Source organism: Hypanus sabinus, chromosome 6, assembly GCF_030144855.1.
Source record: "Hypanus sabinus isolate sHypSab1 chromosome 6, sHypSab1.hap1, whole genome shotgun sequence".
NCBI classification, from domain to species: Eukaryota; Metazoa; Chordata; class Chondrichthyes; order Myliobatiformes; family Dasyatidae; genus Hypanus; species Hypanus sabinus.
The window spans coordinates 86,171,785-86,190,063 of NC_082711.1; the positions used below are offsets into that span (position 1 = coordinate 86,171,785).

An 18,279-nucleotide genomic window follows, 5' to 3' on the forward strand; every position below is an offset into this window, starting at 1 on the left:
CTTTTATACTTATAATAAACTTACATGTTCAACTTCAATCATTTATTTCTGTTCACGCTTGACTGGACAGGTAATAAAGGAGTTCTCTTTAGATTTAATATGCTACACTTGAAGATCTGCTGCGGTTTGTCTGATACATTGCGATGTACTAACACAGGATGAAATCATTACCTGTGTTTGAGTAACTGGAATTTAGTCAACAGAAAGAGAAAACTTCCATTTATATAGTATAATTTCATGGCCGCGGAACACTGCAGTCAATCAAATACTTTTGAACAGTAGTTCCTCTTTTAAGAACAGAAACACCATTTACAACTGAACACTACAGTAATGTCTAAAAATTGTAAATGAATATAAGATTGTCATTATTTCTCAGTATGTGTGTAATGTGTGCATCTCATGTATACAATTATTATTTCACATTGTGCTAAAATATTGCACTCTGACCCGCAGTTTTAATTTCTGCTTAAGTTCATGGCTTAACATACTTTTGTAAAATGATTTTGTGTACTATTTTAACAGATTTCGATGTGTTGGTTGAAATTCTGAGTTAAGAAATCACACAAAAGTCCCATGCCCAAATGAGTCAGCCAGTATGCTATTAGAAGTAATGGAAATCATTCATTACTTTGCACAACAGCAGAGGAAACATGTATGCCTCAAGATTGATGATAGAAAATGAATGAGGAGCAGAAATATTCTGTAATATAATGTAATATTATTAGCTCAGAAAATACTTTCTTATGCTGTATTAAACTACAAGACGCTAGTGATTGAATTAAGAGATTGGTGAGGCCTCTTGGAGTATTATGTACAGTTTGGGAACCCTGTTATAGGAGGGAACTATGTAAACTGAAAAGAGTGCAGAGAAGATTTATCAGGAGGTCGCCAGAACCTCAGGGCGTGAGCTATAGGGAGAGGTTGGGCAGGCTACAACTTTATTCCTGTGAGCGTGGGGGATTGAGATGTCCTTACAGAGCTGAATAAATTCATGAATGGCATAGATTGGGTGAATGTGCAGAGTTGGGAAATCAAGAACTAAGGAGCACAGGTTTATGTTTAGAGGCAAAGGATTTAGAGGAGACCTGAGAGGCAATGACACAGAGTCATTGAATTGCAAATGCAAGTGGTTGAGGCAAGTAAAATGACAATATTGTGGCGACCCATTTCCTGGCACATCCGAACCGGCTCACAATTAGCCAGCTTTCCGGCTAAGGGAGATAGCCTATGGGGGTTTGCGAGCACAGAGCTTTGGAGCCTCTGCGCCACGGGGGGCAGGTTGAGGGAGGCTTAAAAGCAAGGCTGGTTATTTCAAATAAAGTTTTACTTTGACTGCAGTTACCGACTCCGTGTTGTAATTTTAGCGCTGCATGTAGCACACCGCTACAATTGGTGACCCCGACGGTCCAAACGATTTTTGGACCAGAAATGACCGACGCCACCTCTGTTTATGCGGTTTCGTTGAAACTGCCGGGTTTCTGGACACAGCGACTGAACCTACGGTTCCAGCAAGCTGAAGCCCAATTCCACGTTAGGCAGATCACCTCAGAAGACACCCGCTACTACTACGTGGTGAGCTCCCTCGACCAGGACACAGCGGCCCAGGTCGCGGAGTTCGTACAGTTGCCCCCGGCAGACGGCCTGCTCCTCAGGACTTTCGGACTCTCACGTCACGAGCGGGCTGCCCATTTACTGCACCTGGATGGCTTGGGCGACAGACCTCCATCGGCTTTAATGAATGAGATGTTGTCTCTCGCCGACGGACACACACCCTGCCTCATGTTTGAGCAGGCATTCCTGGAGCAGCTGTCCGAGGACATACACCTGCTGCTGTCCGACACGGATTTCAGTGACTCCCGGAAGGTGGCAATCCGGGCGCACTTGCTGTGGAACGCCAAGAAGGTGAGTGGGGCGTCCATTGCACAGATCAACAGGCCACGCTCCCAGCAGCAAACCAGTCCAGGCCCGGCCACAGAGCCCGCCAACCCCAGGGGCAGGGGTGGGGGGCCCAACGAACACTGGTGCTTCTACCACCAGCAGTGGGGCGCAGAAGCCCGCCACTGTCGCCCGCCCTGCAAGTTCCCGGGAAATGCCAGGCCAGTCGCCGCTGATGGCTACGGCGGCTGGCCATCGGGATAGCCTCCTGTATGTGTGGGACAGAAGGTTGGGATGCCGGTTTTTGGTCGACACCGGTGCCGAGATCAGTGTTTTACCTCCGACGAGTTACGACACCCACAGCAGGGCACCGGGTACCCCCCTGAGGGCCGTGAACGGCAGCACAGTAAGGACCTATGGCACCCATCAGGTGCAGCTACAGTTCAGCTCCAGCCAGTTCACGTGGGACTTCACACTGGCCGCCGTAGCCCAACTGCTTCTGGGTGCGGATTTTTTGCGGGCTCACAGCCTTCTGGTTGACCTGCCCAGGAAGAGACTGGTACACGCCGAGACCTTTCAGACGTTCTCCCTGGGTGCAGCCCAGTTGCCAGCCCCTCACCTCGGCTCCATCATGCTGTCCGACAATGACTTCACCTGGGTCCTGGCGGATTTCCCATCGGTTCTGGCACCGCAGTTCACAGCGGTCATGCCCCAATACAGCATACAGCACCACATCCCGACCCAGGGACCACCCCTCCACGCCCGCGCTCGGCAGCTTCCCCCGGACAAGCTCCGACTGGCGAAGGAGGAGTTCCAGAGGATGGAGGAATTGGGGTTCATCCGGCGGTCCGACAGCCCATGGGCCTCCCCCTGCACATGGTGCCCAAAGCGACGGGAGGCTGGAGACCATGCGGCGACTACCGCAGGCTGAACAAGGCTACCACACCGGACCGCTACCCTGTACCGCGCATTCAGGACTTTGTAGCAAACCTGCACAGCACACGGATGTTCCCCAAGGTAGACCTCGTCCCAGGGTACCATCAAATCCCGATGCATCCTGACGACATCCCCAAAACGGCTCTCATCACCCCGTTAGGCCTTTTTGAGTTCCTCCGCATGCCGTTCGGCCTGAAGAATGCCGCACAGACGTTCCAGCAGCAAATGGACGCGGTGGGACGGGACCTGGACTTCGTGTTCATCTATTTGGACGACATCCTCATAGCCAGCAGCAGTCATCAGGAGCATCTGTCCCACCTCCGTCAACTCTGCACCCAACTGAGTGAGTACGGTCTAACAATCAACCCCGCCAAATGCCAGTTCGGACTCGATACCATTGACTTCCTGGGCCACAGGATTACTAAAGATGGGGCAACCCCTCTGCCCACCAAGATAGATGCGGTCTGCCACTTCCCCCAACCCACCACAATCAAAGGCCTTCAGGAATTCGTAGGTATGGTCAATTTCTACCACCGTTTCCTCCCTTCAGCTGCCCGGATCATGCGCCCCCTGTTCACCCTGCTGTCTGGTCTGGGCAAGGACATTACCTGGGACGAGGAGTCCGCCGCCGCTTTCGTTCAAACGAAGGAAGCTTTGGCGAACGCTGCGATGCTAGTACATCCCAGAATGGACACCCCTACCGCCCTCACAATGGACGCATCTAACACGGCAGTCGGTGGGGTGCTGGAGCAACTCATCGCAGGTCGCTGGCAACTCCTGGCGTTTTTCAGCAAACACCTGCGGCCACCCGATCTCAAGTACAGTGCTTTCGACTGGGAACTGTTGGCGCTCTACCTGGCAATCCGACATTTCAGGTACTTCTTAGAAGGTAGGTCCTTCACCGCGTTCACGGACCACAAACCGCTTACCTTTGCGTTTACGAAAGCGTCCGACCCTTGGTCATCCCGCCAGCAACGCCACCTGTCCTACATCTCTGAATACACGACGGATGTCCGGCACGTCTCGGGTAAGGACAATGTCATGGCGGATGTGGTCTCTTGCCCTACCGTTCATGCCCTTTCCCAAGGAGTAGACTTTGAGGCACTGGCAGAGGCACAGCAGGCAGATGAGGAGATTCCGAGTTACAGAACCGCAGTCTCCAGTTTGCAGCTCCAGGACCTCCCCGTAGGCCCGGGTGAGAGGACCCTATTCTGTGACGTCGCCACCGGCTAGCCCCGTCCTGTTGTCCCGGCAAACTGGCGGCGACGCGTTTTCGACTCCATTCACAACTTGGCGCATCCCTCCATCCGGACAACTGTCCGGATGGTTTCCAGCAGGTTCGTTTGGCACGGACTCCGCAAGCAGGTCAGTGAATGGGCCAAAACGTGTATGCACTGCCAAACAGCCAAGGTGCAGTAGCACACCAAAGCCCCACCACAGCAGTTCCACTCCACCCACCGGCGTTTCGACCACATTCATGTGGATATCGTGGGCCCCCTGTCAGTGTCGCGAGGAACGTGGCACCTCCTATCTATCGTGGACCGGTTCACAAGATGGCCAGAGGCGGTCCCGCTCACCGACACCACCTCCGAATCTTGCGCCCGGGCACTGATCACCACCTGGATATCTCGCTTTGGTGTGCCGGCCCACATTACCTCCAACAGAGGCGCCCAGTTCACCTCCAGCCTGTGGTCAGCTATGGCCAGGCTTTTGGGGACTCAGCTGCACCACACCACTGCCTACCACCCACAGTCGAACGGGCTAGTGGAGCGTTTCCACTGTCACCTGAAGTCAGCCCTCATGGCCCGCCTGCGAGGAGCCAACTGGGCGGACGAGCTTCCCTGGGTCCTACTCGGCATCTGCACAGCGCCCAAGGACAACCTGCACGCCTTGTCGGCCGAGTTGGTATACGGCGCGCCCCTGGTCGTCCCCAGGGAGTTCCTACCAGCCCCACGGGGGCAAGAGGAAGATCCCGCAGCAGTCCTGGACAGACTACGCGAGAGGCTCGGTAACCTGGCCCCCATACCCACTTCACAGCATGGGCGGAACCCGACCTGCGTACCCAAAGACCTGCAGAACTGTAAGTTTGTGTTTGTACGAAGGGGCGGGCATCGGCCACCGCTACAGCGGCCATACGAGGGGCCGTTTACGGTGCTCCGGAACAATGGGTCCACGTTCGTGCTGGACGTTGGGGGGAGAGAGGAGGTTTTCACGGTGGACCGACTCAAACCGGCCCATGTGGACATGGCGCAACCGGTCGAGTTTCCGGCACCGCGGCGCAGAGGCCGACCTCCCAAGCAGGTTCCGGCCCAGACTGTGGACATTGGGGGGTGTATCGCCGGTTCTGGGGGGGGGGGTTATGTGGCGACCCATTTCCTGGCACATCCGAACCGGCTCACAATTAGCCAGCGTTCCGACTAAGGGAGATAGCCTATGGGGGTTTGCGAGCACAGAGCTTTGGAGCCTCTGTGCCACGGGGGGCAGGTTGAGAGAGGCTTAAAAGCAAGGCTGGTTATTTTGAATAAAGTTTTTCTTCGACTGCAGTTACCGACTCCGTGTTGTAATTTTAGCGCTACATGTAGCCCACCGCTACAATATTCAAAACACACTTGGATAAGTACATGAATTGGACAGACTTAGAGAGATAAGGACCCAACATGGCCAATGGGATTAGCTTGAACACTATGGACAAGTTAGGCCAAATGGCCTGTTTCCATGTTGTATGTCTCTATGATTCTAAGAACAATATAATTAATGTATCCCTGAGAAAGATCATCCAAGCTGTGAGGACCACAGATGGAAAACTATAATTGACTGCAATACTTCAGGGATAGAGAAAAGGTAACTATGCAACATTTTGCCCCTAATCACAAGCTCATAGATGTGGCCAACAGGGAAGAATAGAAAGAAGTTCACCTTTGATGTTCCTTAAGGATGAATATCCATGAATATTAACAGCTTAAGCAGGGTCACAATATACAATCAAGCAAGAAGATAAGGCATTCAAGGGAAGACTGAGCTAGAAGGAAGACAATTACTATTTATATTTATATAACATTACTTTTATTAATCTATTTTACCCCTAGCATGAAAGATTTTTTTTAAAAATGCATTAAATAATGAGTCAGTGCAAGGATTCAAAACTGAAGAGTTTAGAATAAATGTTAGTCTGTAATAACTTAATGGCTTAAACAGTTTGCATTCTGGCAATTATAATTATTTATTTGCATCTGAATGTGATGAATTACTATTTTGTATGGAGTATTAATGTATGCTTATTGCTTGGTCTTCAATGAAACCAGAGTGCTATTACATTGAAAATGGTAATGAATTTCACCGTAGCTGTCTGCTTTTGCTAAGAAATGATCCCTAATTTATGGGAATTGTTTTCGAGGATCTTGCTATGAACGTTTATGGTTGAGAGGTACATTGGTGTGAAAGGGCAGTATGGGAGGAGATTCTTGCACACTGCAGTTTCAGCGTTTCCATAAAGGAGGCTCTGATTGCACTCTGTCAGCTTGGCTGGGCAACCCACGCCATTTGCCCACCTGACACTACAGTCCTAAAACAAATCCTCCATTCCAAGTTCGTTCATGGAAACAGCGGAAAAGATTCAAGGAAATGCCACATTCCCATGACTATTGGCTTCACTGCCCAATAGTCAGTTCACTGGCTATTCTAGTTCACTGCCTTATAAATTTTGTCCAAGGCATGATGCTAAATTACAGGTTATAATTTCACGGTGGCAAATTCAGGACTAACAGAAAATTTATCTGCACTTACTTGAAATGACACTTATAACAGTCTTGATAAATTATTAAAAGTGAAAGACTTTTATAGCATATTCTAGGAATGTTCTAGTGAAGTAATATAAGTCTTTACACCCAGATGGAGGAATTAACTTGGTCTTCCTCAGCAGTTTCCACCTGATATTAATGGATGCAATGCAGCACCAACACCGCGTACTTGTAACCTGCACAGCGAATATGAACCATTCTTTCAAAACAGTGAATATACTAACCCTAGGATTTTCTTCCACTTTTTTACATCTTCTCTTTCATCCAGATTTGAAACTCAGCCTTTGGTACATGGTTTCAATGCCATAGCAATGTCTGCCAAAAGACAATAAGATTTGAACAAATTACAACAGGCTTTTCAAGGAACTGGAATATACCACCAATCCTGACTCAGGCGAATCCACCATATTCACTGGAGGGAAAAGCAATCAATGTCAATACCCCCTCCAAGACAAACATTCACAAGGCAATATTTCTGTATGAAATCCTATATGAACCCACTCCCGCTACATAGCATACTTTCTGACAATAAATGTACACAGTGAAAAATTTTGAACCATTTCTCACAATACTGGGGCTAATTCTTAGCAATAGCAGATTTTGAACATGAAAATCAGCCTAATCATTAGAAGCTAGATTCTGTAACCAGCTTCTAAAATGTAAGTTGCACAATAATTATATCAATGCAACAAATCATGCTAAATAATTTTAGGGAATAGGTCCACATCTAGAACAGGTCATGCGAAGGGGAAAGTACACCTATGTGGTATAGGTAGAATGGGATAAAGTAGGATTGTCTCTTTCACCTAAACCAATATCATAAATATTTTCTGTCTAAACATATACAGCAAAATATCATATTGAACCTTATTCACACTGTTATGATTACAAATATTTGTCTAGAAGGAACAACAGAAAATTTAAATAATGCAGTTAACCTATAGCAATTTTAATGAAGCCAAATCTTCCTTTAAATAATTAAAATCAAATAATTAAACAATATAATATGGCAAATGTAGTCCCACGGATCCACATCCACTAATAATATAATCTATTTATAAAGTAGATTGTTCTTTGAAGCAAATTGGATTGTCAAAATAATTTATGTCACATCAAACATTATTTAATAAGAGGATTTTTGTTGGAAGAAAGCTTTGCACGTCAGCTTTTATTAGGAACATTTCCATGTATTGAATCTTGCATCAAGTGAATAACTACTGTATTTTTAGAATTTCCTCACAAGCAATCTGCTTAGCTATGTTTTAGATCACTTGAAACTGTGTTCTTATTTAATCTTCCCTACCAGATGGCTGATTATTCTTCTTTGCATAGTTTAATATTGTTTTTCCTCCTCATTGCTTTTAATGTGATTTTATTCCTTTCAAATTCTCAATTTTTTGTGTTTATTTGCTGAGATTAGTAGCATTAAGCCTTGCAACCCTCAGGCGTACTTCCACAAAACATCAAATGAAATTGGACTGTTCAACAATAAATGGTTATCAATGGAACTTTCCAGGGCATTCCATGGGGCACTCAGCCCAGTGCCTACTCTCCCCCAATGTCCTCAAGCTACTTTGGTGGAAGGTCATATGAAAACCGAGAGAAATAGCTAAAACATCTGTTAATAATATTCCTCCAAGGCTGCAGCCAATCTTCTTTGGAATTACACTAGACAATTGGAAAACTTGAAGCAGAATTGTTCCTCAACTAGGTTCAACACACATATGTCAGCAGAATTAGTGAACAACAATTAAAAGACAATAAATTTGGCTGATCTTTATTTCTTCCTGACAAACAATTGTAATATCCAAATTTAAGTTAGACTTAGAATTTGTTGTTCCTCTAATGCTAGCCATAAAACTCTATGTCCCCTGCCATAATTTGGTGTAAAAACAGAAATTCCTCCAATCAACTATCCAAATGTTAATCTGGGCAGTTGATTGGAGATCTGGGAATCTGAGGTGGAAGCGATTCCAACACTTGTGAAATGTTAAGGCCACTTGCTAATTTTCAGTTCAGTGTTAACCCGTTCTATGAAACCTATTTATTTTTCTCAGAACCACCAGATAGGAATGTTCTCACTGTTCTTGCAGCATGTCCCTTAAAATTGTTATTGTTACTGAGATTAATGAAGGCCACTTTGTTCTGATTTACCCGAGCCTACCAGGAAGCATGATTTACAAGAGTTCAACTACAATAGAACCAGAAGTGAAAGAACCCTTTTAGGATGAAAAGAAATAATTCATGTTGTGTAACTAGACAATTTTCGCTATTAAATCTGACAAATAGAGGCTGGGTTAGCTAAGTACTATAAATTATCTGAAATAATCGCTGCACAAAATCCTCCCAGTTTCCAATAGTTTTCTAAGCCTAAGAGGTATCTTTTAATCTTGAGTTGTAACTAAAAGTTTCAAACTCAAGATAAATGAGGGGTGTATAAATGAGAATAAACTTGGGACATTGGACTATCTACATCATATGTAAGAGATGAAATTAATTATTAACAGATATAAAATGAATGTGAAGCACAGACAGACAGTGGAGATGATGGTTTGTTAATTTGGTTCTCCATTAGTTTAAACAGAATATTTTCTCAATCTTTTGAAGTTTTAGTTCTTCAAGCAGGAGTGTATCTATGATAAGAAATGGATTATTCCCTATGTTTAACATTCAATATGATGCAGCTCTGAAATCACATCTGGTGTAACGTGCTCATTCATTTTTCAGTCACTTGCTATTACTGATAAAACTAGTATTGTTAAAATTAACATACAGAAATTAAAAGCAAGTCATTTATAGAATTGTACTGGAACAGCCAAGCTCAGAGATCCATGAAAGTTGCAGACTGCAGAGACTCAGAAATGAAGTTGCAGTATTTGCAGCTTTAGTACTGAAGGCATGCACTGAAGAACTTGCTGTATCCCTTGCAGTATCCAGCGGTCACAGCTTTTTCCATGAGAACTCCGATGAGGTGAGAGGTAAAGAAGTTGAGATCTACGTTCTGTAATACTAGCTATCTCAGGAAGAGACTGAGATATGTGATCCACACAGCACCTTAAGCTGAACATAGTTGTGAATGCTTCGACATTGTGCTCTGCACTCTTCTGTTGGGTCCCACCATCACTGATGCTGAGGACATTCTTGGTACCTCCTCCTCCATTTAGTTCCTTAATTTTCCACCACCATACATGTTAAGATTGGGCAGGATGCAGACTTTTGATCAGATCCATTCACTGCAAGATTGCTTTTCTCAGCTATGATATAGATTTTCTGCTGTCCAGCATGCATATAGTACTGTGCCACAGCTTCACTGAAGTGCCACTTCATGACCTTTGGGTGTGCCTGGTCCTGCTCCCAGGATGCTCTTCTACCTGCTCTATTAAACCAGAATTAATCCTTGGTTTGATAGTAATGGTCAAGTAAGGGATATACCAGGGTTACAGATTGTTGTGGTGTATCCATCTGCGGGTGATGAGTGTCCATAGCACCTGGTCAGTGCTTAGTTTTCAGCCATCAGATCTCTCTGGGTCTATTCCGCTGAGTATAATTTTAGTATCACACACAAGGTGGAGTGACTTTGGTGTGAGGATTGAACTTGGTCTCCATGAGAACCTTGGCCAAAGTTGTTGATTAGTGTGAATGAGGTCAAGTAGATTTATCCCTTGTGTTTTATTCACACACAATCTGCTACAGACCCTATATGGAAGCGTTGTCCTGCCGGATTCAATCAGTGATTGAATACAAGCCACTCCTGGTAATGGAGACTGATTCTTCCAAGTTCAAGATGGAGAAGTGCTGATACATCAGCTGAGGCATGATGGAAGGTGGAAATCAAAGGGCTTCCTTACCATTATTTGACCTGATGCTACAAGATTTTAACACAACAGCCATCAAGAATTTTATTTTCCTTCCCCACCATTGTGCTACTTCTCCAGCTGAGTTTGTCCTGGCTGTGGGACAAGATGCAGCCAGGGAATATGATGGAGGAGTTGGCACATTCAGGGCAATGTATGATCCTGTGAGTACAGCTCAGTCATTTAGTCTGTGGGTCATCTCTCCAGTCCCTCTATAGTCAAAAGGAGGGGTCAGCAAGACTGACTTGAGTTTCAAGCAAATTTACCATTTACCATTTATGAAATTTAATGCTTTCATCAATAAAAAGTGTTCTGGATGATTTAGTTATTTCTCTATTTGAACATATGCTGAGCAGTTTGTTAAACAATTTCCTGGGACTTTCAGGAGTCAACCATATAGGTTAAGTCTAGAATCAGATTTAGAACAGAGCGTGAGTAAGGATGATGGATTTGCTTCTATGCATTAAATATTCCAATGATCCATTCTTCAATTGCTTGGAAATCCTGATCTTTGGTATCTGGTCAGCCACTTCAAAGCATAACTTACTCATTAAAACAGAAAGAAGAAAATCCAAAAATCTGAAATGCAAAGGGACTTGGGAGTCCATGTGCAGACACCCTAATCTATTCCTCGGCTTTCAATTTCTGTAACAGATGATTCATTCATCTGCAACTCATTGGTATGACTTTTTAGCTTATAGGATTTCCTGTGTTTTGGAAATACCTTGTTTAAAAAATAGTTTGAAATTTAGAAATCTTATATAAGATAGAAAACCTCTGAGTTTTAAATATGTAAATTTACATAGATATCACTGAAAATAAATGAACTTGTTTAAACTACATTGTTAGTTGGAAGTATCTCCATCTTAGTAGGGATGCACATTGCTTAGATGGCAGCTAAACTCACCATGAAGGATAAACAAGGAAGTGAAGTAGCCTTGAAGAGTAAGTGGCGACAGTATAATGGCTTTAGTGAGGATACTTGTATTTATCTATATTAGTTAGGGCTTAAGATTTTCATTAGAGTTCAAAACTTCATGGACAGCAAATCCACTACCATCACAAGTTGTCTTTGAACGAATGAACTTTTCTCATGGCCAGTTATTTTCTTTCTATAGTTAAAGCACATTGCTTTATTGTGCTCTGGTGAGATTATAAATTATCAGTAAATAGGAATGTAAAGTTAGACAGATGCTGTTTACCCCTGATTGGTAATTGGTTTATTCAGATAGGCGGAGGAAAGATCTTCACAATATTTGATATTCATATACTTACCAACTGACTGAGTTAGAGGAAGATTCAAAGCAGTAATCAATGCAGGTATTTAAAGAAGAGTTAAAAACATTTTGAAAGATTGATAAACTGAGGACTCTAGGGCATTGGCTCTACTTGCTTTATACTTATGACTGTGTGGCTAAGCACAGCTCATATACCATATTCAAGTTTGCTAACGACATCACTGTTGTAAGCCGAACCATAGGTGGTGATGAACCACTATATAGGAGGCAGACTGAAAATTTGGCTGAGTGGTGCCACAACAACAACCTCTTACTCAATGTCAGCAAGACCAAGGAGATAATTATTGACTTCAGGATATGGAAACCAGAGGTCCATGAACCAGTCCTCATTGGAGCATCAGCACTGGAAAGGACCAGCAAATTTAAGTTCTTTTTGTGTTATTATTTCAGAGGACCTGTCCTGGGCTCAGCACATAAGTGCAATTATAAAGAAAGCACGACAAACCTCTACTTCCTTAGGAGATTGCAAAAATTTGACATGACATCTAAAACTTTGACAAACTTCTATAGGTGTGTAGTGGAGAGTATACTGACTGGCTGCATCACAGCCTGTTATGGAAACACCAATGCCTTTAATTGAAAATTCTACAAAATGTAATGGGTACAGCCCAGTCCATCACAGGTAAAGCCCTCCCCATTGTGCACACCCACACAGAGCGTGGTCACAGTAAAACAGCATCCATCATCAGGAACCTCAGCAACCAAGGTCATGCTCTCCTCTCACTGTTGCCTTCAGGAAAAACATACAGGAACCTCAGATAATTTCTGTCATAAATATCAATTTGCCTGAAATAATTCATAAACTTCAATTAATCATCTAGGCTTTCCATAATTTACAGTTTCACCATCACAGACATCCAAAGCCACTTTCTCCAAGTTGTTTCATCTATCCCTAAGGAAAGACCAAGCTGTATGAAGCTTAGCTTACCATCATAATGTACCCTGTATATGGCAGAACCTCAGCGACTTTACATGCTGTTCAAACCCAGCTGCTACACATTCATATTGCTTCATCCTATTTCAAACAATAGCTCTTGGATGTTTTCAAATGAGGAATTCTATGTGATATTTATTATGAATACATTTGGTGAGCTGAATTTAATTTACAATGGGAAATTCACAAGAACATTAGGATTAATTTTTTGATGAGATGTGTGAAAGATGGTTTGGATTTCAAGCTGTTGTTCATACCAATTGCTGCTATGATAGTTTCATACATTTGTAATCAATGACAAGACAGGCACCTGGAATAACAGAGCTGTGAAAGCATGAGCAAAGGATGTAGCAAGAAAGCAGAAAGAAGTGGGGACATATCATTTGTTCATTATTTTTATGTTAGTAATCAAAATCTAGTTAGAATTAAACCTCAGGACTTTGTTAGTGCTGGACAGACAGGTTTTTGGATTATTGTATGTTACACAACGTTAACTCCTATTGGGGGCGCCATTATGACAAGCTTTTTGTACCAATCTTTTTTTGGTGATTGCTTATCATACGGTGTCTCTTGGGCATCTGAAACCTGATGGAGCCCAACCCTTTCCAAGTTTTTGGAGCCGGCTGGATTCGAACTCGGCAGCCTTTGCTCCGAAGCCTGGCACTGATGCCACTATGCCACCAGCAACTTCTAATGTACTTATTGTTATATGTTACGTAGTACAGTGGTATCATAAGTGCAGGATAGAGAACCAGGTATTCTTAAAAGGAGCATAGGAAGCAGGACTGTGATAGAATAGTGAGAGTATGAGAATGGGGTCCTTGTGTCTATGAGCAAATACAAGAATCAGCACCTGGTGAGTCAAATACTGAACCATTAGGATTTTTAGTCAGACCGCAGATCGCCAGAGTTTCACTGTATACTGCTCTATTGATCATTTCAAATCTTATATCAAATCTCTTTTTGAGAAATCTATTTTCAGGAAGATTAAAGAAATATACAGTAGATGTGAAAAATTATAACTGATTCAAAGGGTCTCCTTTGTCACAATCTCCTTAAGGTATCTTATGTAGATCCCTTGAACATTATTGGAATCAATGCTACTGGCAATATAAAACTTCATTTATGAAACCACAGATCAATCAATCAGAATGTATTAAGGGGAAGTCCTTTTTTACTGCTTTCATTGAATTTAATTGAGGAGGTTGAAAGGCAGCTCGAAAAGATATGTATATTTCTGTAGTCTAGCAAGATTTTAGCAAGAATTTAGCATGATAGATGGGACAAAACAAAAATAAAAGCCCATGAAATCTAAGAGAGATTGGCAAATTAGATCCAATTTTCGCTCAGTAGCAGGATGAAGAGTTTAACTATTAACTGGTATTTTTCTGAATAGAAGGCTGTCTATATTTCTTACAATATATATCATTAACTTATCATAGGAGGAAGGGGAAGGGCTGAATGGCAAAGACCTTTACATATGATACATAAATTGGATGTGTATGGTTGACAGTGCAAGTTAAAGCTTCATAGTGTAGAAAAGTATAGAAGGTCGAATCATTTGAATAGAAATTAGCAAATTTAATTTAATCCAGAGAAGTGAGGATGCACAAGAAGGCAAAGAATGTAAAATATAGACAGATGTTGAATAGTGATGAAGGACAGAGGTTTCTGGGACTATATCTCCACAGATTTTCAAAGATCAGTAGAGTGGCCAGAAAGGCACATACTTTACTTTATCAGCCAAGTTATAAAATACAGCAGATGCAGGAACCTCTGTCCTTCATCACCATTCAACATCTGTCCATTTTTTGCATTCCTTGCCTTCTTGTACATTCTCACTTCTCTGGATTAAATTCAATTTGCTAATTTCTATTCAACTGATTTGGCCAACAGCATACAAAACCAGTTTGAGTGTCACGTGTACTTCTGGTAAGCACATTGCTGAAAAGCTCCAATAACACTGGATTTGGTGCCGAGATAGTTCATGTGGATGTCACAGAACTAGATGTTGCAGCTCCAAGGGGAGACTGGATTAATTATGATTGATTTCTCTGTTAGAGAACAGGAGGAGGGCCAACATAGTTGAGGGGTATTTAATTATGAGGAGCCCTTGGAATCTGGAATTGTAAGTAAGACACGGCTCCCTTAGCATGGGATTAAAGATCAGAGTGGTGGGGGGAGGTAAGAGGAGAATAGCACAAATTTAAAGCAGTTCGTAAAAGGAATAGAGGAAATCTTATTTCACTTAGTGATTGGTAGGGTTCTGAAAGTGTGAGGAAGCAGAATCCATCATACAAAATTTGGACTTGTGTTTGAACAGACATCACCTTCAGAGCCATATTCTAACAGTGTTATGTAGGCTTAGACTGGGTAGCTTTCTCAGATGGCAGAGAAGCAATGCCTCGCTCTCTGCCATAATTTTCGAAGTTTTGTTCTATGGAAAAAATTCCATACCAGACCATATTTCTAAGAGCATTGAATTACACAGCACATCACTCAACATCAGAGAATGAGGGGTGATCTTATAGAGATGTAGAAAATCATGATAATAGAAAGCACAGTCTTTTTCTCAAGGCTGGCAATTCAAAAACTCGAGGTGAGAAAGGGAGATTAAGTGGGAACTTGAGGGGCAACATTTTCTCCCAGAGGACAGTTAGTGCAGTGAATGACCTGCCAGAGGAAGTCATTGAGGCAAGTGCATTAACAAATTTTAAAAGGCACTTGGAGAAGAAATGGGCCAAATGCAGAGAAATGTGACTAGTTTATCTGGGAATCTTGAAAGGCATGGATCAGTTGGTCTATTTTTATGGTGCATGGTTCGCTGGCTCCAAATGGTTAATTCCAAATAAGTCCAAAATTAAGGAAAGTCTGACAGGGTAGGCCCAGTTTATCAATGCTTGGTGATCTGGTTGGATAATTCAAGCTATCTCCAACATGTAACAAATTAAGTTGTAATGAATGCTGCATTTCTATCATGTTATAGTTAACAAGGCACCAGAAATTAGTGGCTGGAATTTTAAGTACAGTGGATTCTTATTTATTAAGACGCATGAAGATCGGTAAAATTTGGTCCAATTAAGTGGCTACCCCAATTAGCTAAAGTTTCATGGAAACAGTTAAAAAGGTATAAAAAAGACAAATTGAGTAACAAATTATGTATTTAAACAAAATACAGAACAAATTAGAACATTATCATTACAATGATAGCACTGTGAATCTGTAATAGTTATAGGCAGAGGAAATCATTCAGTGTAAACTGCTGTTTTATTTTGATTGACTGTAAACAAACAAAATCAATGCAGACACCTAGTACAGATAGTGGACTGCTTTCATACAATGCCTTCAATGATTGAAACTTCAAATCTTCATTTTCATTGTAACTTTCAAGATGATTGGCAATACCTTAAGGACTTTCATAGTTCCTAACTTGCTGAAGTAGTGAAATCATTTCCTTTTCACGCCCGGCTATTTCTGGCATCTACAAGCCTAATCGTTTGAAACTGTAGTGAGTAAAACAGTTCTGAATTGCCTTACTGCTTATTTCTTGCTAATTATCAGTGACAAAAATCACTGCTTTTTGAACACAGACACACATAATTAATGCCAATTAAAAACCATTCACTCTAAGCTCAGAGTAGAGCCTAATAGCTGACGCTAGTTAGAAACTGTTTAGCAACAGCCTCCTGGCCAAACTAAGTGACTTAGTGTCCCAAATAAACAAAAGGAATCCTGGTTATTTTTTCACCTAGTTTTTTGTTCTTTAAGAGTTGTCCCAAAAAAGTGTCTGTCCTGATTAAGCAATGGCCCAATTATCCAGAATCCACTGTATATGCAGGCATATAAATGGAAGTCCAAGCAGAGGATAGATTATTTAACGCCAAAAATCTCACAGAAGTTAACAACTCTGGAAATTTTTCTTTTGGATGCATATATCATATAACAGATCTTCTGCACAGATGCCAGTACATCTATTGGGATATACACACATTTTCTTGCATCTCCTTTCAGTCTAGGCTGATGTCGGTGTGAGTCAGAAGCAGCACCTCAGTCTTGTTGCCTTTGCTACCAACTACCACTGTGCCAGTGGGTTTGTCACTGATTAGAAAAGGCAACATGTTGTCTGATCATTCACCAGACTAAACCTCGTCAAAAGAACAATGGTGCAGTTTTTAAAATAGGAAGAAGTAGCTTCTGATGGAACAATAAGTAGATTTGTTTTGCTGTTAAAATTTAACTTAACTGTTTTTCATTACCATAAATGTTTAATTGGTTTATTTGCAATCGTATTTTTTATCTTTTGAAGCATCTTGAATGTTTTTAACTTTACTAGTAGTGGGAGACTAGACGACTGGGAAAACTTTAAAAAGCAATGGAGAACAACTAAACAAGAAATAAGGAAAGGGAAGATAGAGTATGAAAGTAAATTAGCACAAAATATAAAAACAGATAGCAAATGTTTTTATAAATATGTAAAGCGGAAGAGGGTGGCTAAAGTCGATGTAGGTCCCTTGGAAGACAAGAAGGGGAAATTGATACTGGGTGATAAGGAAGTGGCTGAGGCATTGAATGGCTATTTTGTGTTGGTCTTCATGGTGGAGGACTCATCTAATATGCCAAAGAAGGATGTTATGGACGAAATGGAAAGTGAGGGCCTCGATTAAATCACTGTCACTAAAGCGATAGTAATAAGCAAACTAGAGAGCCTGAAGGTAGAAAAGTCCCCTGGTCCTGATGGGATGCAACCCAGGGTGTTGAAGGAATTGGCAGAGGTTATAGTAGATGCATTGGTAATCATTTGTCAAAACTCTCTGGACTCTGGGCAGGTCTGGCGGATTGGAAGACAGCAAATGTCAAGCCACTTTTTAAAAATGGATGTAGGCAAAAGACAGGCAACTATAGGCCAGTTAGCTTAACATCTGTTGTCGGAAAAATGCTTGTAGATGTCATTAAGGAAGAAATAGCGAAACATTCAGAAAGGAGTGGTACCATTAGACAGACGCAGTGTTGATTCAGAAAGGGCAGGTCCTGTTTGACAGACTTACTGGAATTCTTTGAGAACATAATGAGTGCAGTGGATAGAGGGGAACAGGTGGATGTCGTATACTTGGATTTCCAGAAGGTGTTCAATAAGGTGCCGTACAAGAGAGTTATAAATAAGATACGGATGCATGGAGTCGGAGGAAATGTATTGGCATGGATAGTGGATTGGTTAACCAATAGAAGGCAGAGAGTTGGCATAAATGGGTGTTTCTCTGGTTGGCAATCATTGGTGAGTGGGGTGCCACAGGGGTTGGTGCTGGGCCCGCAGCTGTTTACCATTTACATTGATAATTTGGAAGAGGGGACTGAGTGTAGCATAGCAAAATTTGTGGATGACACTAAACTGAGTAGAAAAGCAAATTGTACAGAGGATGTGGAGAGTCTGCAGAGGGATATAGATATGTTAAGTGAGTGGGCCAAGGTCTGGCAGATGGAATACAATGTTGGTAAATGCAAGATATTCCACTTGGGAAGGAATAATAGAAGAGCAGATTATTATTTAAATGGTGAAAGATTGCAGCATGCTGTTGTGCAGAGGGACT

At 42.4% G+C, this 18,279-nt stretch overlaps 1 protein-coding gene across 2 annotated transcripts in view; it reads right to left on the reverse strand.

Annotated features, from left to right (window-relative positions):
* calcr (calcitonin receptor) overlaps positions 1 to 18,279 on the reverse strand; it is a 240,635-nt gene that overhangs the window by 207,803 nt on the left and 14,553 nt on the right. For both annotated transcript variants that reach the window (XM_059972550.1, XM_059972549.1), the window contains exon 2: positions 6,833 to 6,923. The gene's annotated coding sequence lies outside the window, so the exon portion shown is untranslated. The remainder of the gene's footprint in view (positions 1 to 6,832; positions 6,924 to 18,279) is intronic.